This window comes from Salvelinus namaycush, chromosome 9, assembly GCF_016432855.1.
Source record: "Salvelinus namaycush isolate Seneca chromosome 9, SaNama_1.0, whole genome shotgun sequence".
Taxonomy (NCBI): domain Eukaryota; kingdom Metazoa; phylum Chordata; class Actinopteri; order Salmoniformes; family Salmonidae; genus Salvelinus; species Salvelinus namaycush.
In genome coordinates, this window is record NC_052315.1 from 40,496,925 (window position 1) to 40,500,453 (window position 3,529).

The window sequence follows — 3,529 nt, forward strand, 5'->3', positions numbered from 1 at the left end:
GCCCTACTCTTACGCCACAGGTAAGGCTAGGATAGCTTTCGTGATTGAACTGCTGCGTGGTAGAGCTCTGGAATGGGCTTCAGCCGTTTGGGAACGACAGGACACCTGCATGGCTTCATACCAGGAGTTCACGGCGGAGATGAGAAAGCTTTTTGACCATCCAGTCCGAGGTAAGGACGCAGCTAAACGTTTGTTCACTCTTCGCCAAGGAGCTCGCAGTGTGGCAGACTTTATGATCGAATTCAGGACATTGGCTGTGGAGAGTGGTTGGAATGAGGAGTCACTACAAGCGGCTTTTTACCAGGGGTTGTCGGAGCAACTCAAGGACGAGCTGATATCCTATCCAGAGCCTAGTGACCTAGACAGCTTGGTCACTTTATCTATTCGGGTAGATAATAGAGTCCGAGAGAGAAGGAGGGAGAAGCAGTGGGGCCCGTCCAATCAATCAGCAACTCGGTTACCATTCGGTTCAGGAAATGGACCAGAACGTGTTGATCATGATTCCCCACACGGGATTAGTGGAGGGGTCTTGCCACCAGATCCTGAACCAATGCAAGTGGGGCGACACGGGCTAACTAAGGAGGAGCGCCAACGTAGACGTGAGACCAACAGCTGCCTCTACTGTGGTAGCTCGGGACATTACATCTCCGCTTGTCCACAGCGCCCGTTAAACTGCCCGGCTCGCTAGTGGTGGGAGGAATTTTTGCGAGCCAGTTTCAACCTCTCAAGAACCCTGTCAGACCCCGTTTTCCTGCGACCCTTATGAATAAAGATCAGAGCTTAGAGATGAACGCTTTTATCGATTCAGGTGCCGATGGCAGCTTTATTGATGCCGACTTGGTGGAACAGCTGGGGCTTTCCAAGGAGCAATTGCCGGAAGCCATTGAAGCAACCACTCTGAACGGCAGTAGTCTGGCACGGATCACTATGAGGACTGAACCGGTTAAGATGTTGTTGTCGGGGAATCATTCAGAGTTTATCTCCTTCCTCATTCTGTCCTCGCCCCATGTTCCTCTGGTTCTTGGTTACCCCTGGCTGAAGGAACACAATCCCTCGTTTGATTGGGTGACGGGTAAGGAAACTAGTTGGAGCATTGAGTGTCATGCTAACTGCCTTAGGACTGCCTGTTCTCCTGCTGTTCCCAGTCAGGTCAGTGACTCTGCTCCTCCTGATTTGTCCCTGGTTCCAGAAACATATCACGAGTTGGGTGAAGTATTCAGTAAGCAGAAGGCTCTGTCACTTCCTCCCCACCGACCTTATGACTGTGCGATTAATCTGTTCCCTGGAGCTGCCTTTCCCAAGGGACGGTTATACAGTATCTCTCGACCTGAATGTGAAGCCTTGGAGACCTACATCAAGGAATCTCTAGCTGCAGGTCTCATTCGCCCCTCGTCATCACCTCTGGGAGCAGGATTCTTTTTTGTGAGTAAGAAGGATGGCTCTCTTCGACCATGTATTGATTATCGGGGGTTGAATGATATTACGGTCAAGAACAAGTATCCCCTGCCCTTGATGAGCTCTGCTTTCGACTCTTTACAGGGTGCTACGGTTTTTACGAAGCTTGACCTACGTAATGCTTATCATTTGGTTCGGATCAAAGAGGGGGATGAGTGGTTGACTGGGTTCAATACTCCTATGGGACATTTCGAGTACCAGGTGATGCCGTTTGGACTGACCAACGCTCCTGCTGTGTTCCAAAGTATGGTGAATGATGTTCTGAGAGATATGATTGGTATTTTTGTGTTCGTTTACCTGGATGATATCCTCATCTTCTCGAGGGAGCTTTCTAGCCACGTCCAGCATGTCAAGCAGGTCCTGCAGCGGTTATTGGAGAACCGTCTGTTCGTGAAGGCTGAGAAGTGTGATTTTCACGCCCACACGACGTCCTTCCTCGGGTACATCATCTCCAGGGGAGAGATCATGATGGACCAAGAGAAGGTTCGGGCGGTTCGGGATTGGGCCCAGCCCGGTACGAGATTGCAGCTCCAGAGATTCCTGGGGTTTGCGAACTTCTATCGGAGGTTTATCCGTGATTACAGCCGGGTGGCCGTCCCTTTAACTGCCCTGACGTCTTGCACCAGAGATTTCTGTTGGACTCCTGAGGCAGACCGAGCATTTCTGGACTTGAAGAGCCGATTCACCAACGCCCCGATTCTCTCTCAACCTGACACTTCCCGTCAGTTTGTTGTTGAGGTGGACGCGTCTGTGGGGGTGGGCGCCATCCTGTCCCAGCGTAGCTCCACTGACGGTAAACTCCATCCCTGCGCCTTCTACTCTTGTCGTCTTTCTCCAGCTGAAAGAAACTACGATGTGGGTAACCGGGAGCTTCTCGCTGTGAAGCTTGCCTTGGAGGAGTGGCGTCACTGGTTGGAGGGAGCGGAGCAACCGTTTGTGGTCTGGACTGACCACAAGAATCTGGCTTACGTGCAATCGGCTAAACGTCTCAACTCCCGTCAGGCCAGGTGGGCTTTGTTTTTTGGACGCTTCAATTTTTCCCTGACGTTCCGACCTGGGTCGAAGAACGGGAAGGCGGACGCTCTGTCCCGGATGTTCTCCAAGACGGAGGAGAGTGGGGCCAAGACTGAGACGATTCTTCCCCAGAATGTTGTCGTGGGAGCCGTTACATGGAGGATTGAGGAGGATGTGATGGCGGCCCTTCGGACGCAGCCCGGGCCCGGTAACGGTCCACCCGGTCGGTTGTTCGTGCCTGAGTCGGTCCGTTCTGCTGTCCTTCAGTGGGCCCACGCCAGCAAGATAGCTTGTCACCCTGGCGTTGCTCGGACTATGGCGCTACTGCGCAGACGATTTTGGTGGCCTGCCATGGGAGAAGATACCCGGAGGTTTGTTGCCGCTTGTCTTGTTTGTGCGCAGAATAAGAGTACCAATCGGCCCAGCTCTGGGCTTCTTCACCCCCTACCTATTCCCCGGCGACCTTGGTCGCATCTGGCCCTGGACTTTGTCACGGGGTTGCCCTCTTCTGTTGGTAACACGGTTATTCTGACCATTGTGGACAGATTCAGCAAGTTTGCTCACTTTGTCCCCCTCTCCAAGCTGCCTTCTGCCACTGAGACGTCCGAGATCCTGGTTAGGGAGGTTTTCAGGGTCCACGGGTTGCCCTGTGACATTGTTTCTGACCGTGGTCCTCAGTTTACCTCTGCTGTCTGGAGATCCTTCTGTTTGGCCATTGGAGCTACAGTCAGTCTCACTTCTGGATTTCACCCCCAATCTAATGGTCAGGCGGAGAGAGCCAACCAGAAGATGGAGTCCACGCTGCGCTGTCTTGTTTCCTCTGATCCCACCTCTTGGTCCTCTCAATTACCCTGGGTCGAGTATGCCCATAATACTCTCCCTTCATCTGCTACTGGGATGTCTCCCTTCCAGTGCCTGTACGGTTACCAACCTCCCTTGTTTCCTTCTCAGGAGAGGGATCTCTCGGTTCCCTCTGTCCAGACCCACATTCGTTGTTGCCACCGGACCTGGCATAGGGCCAGGAAGGCTCTCCTTAGAGTTTCTGACCGGTATCAGATCC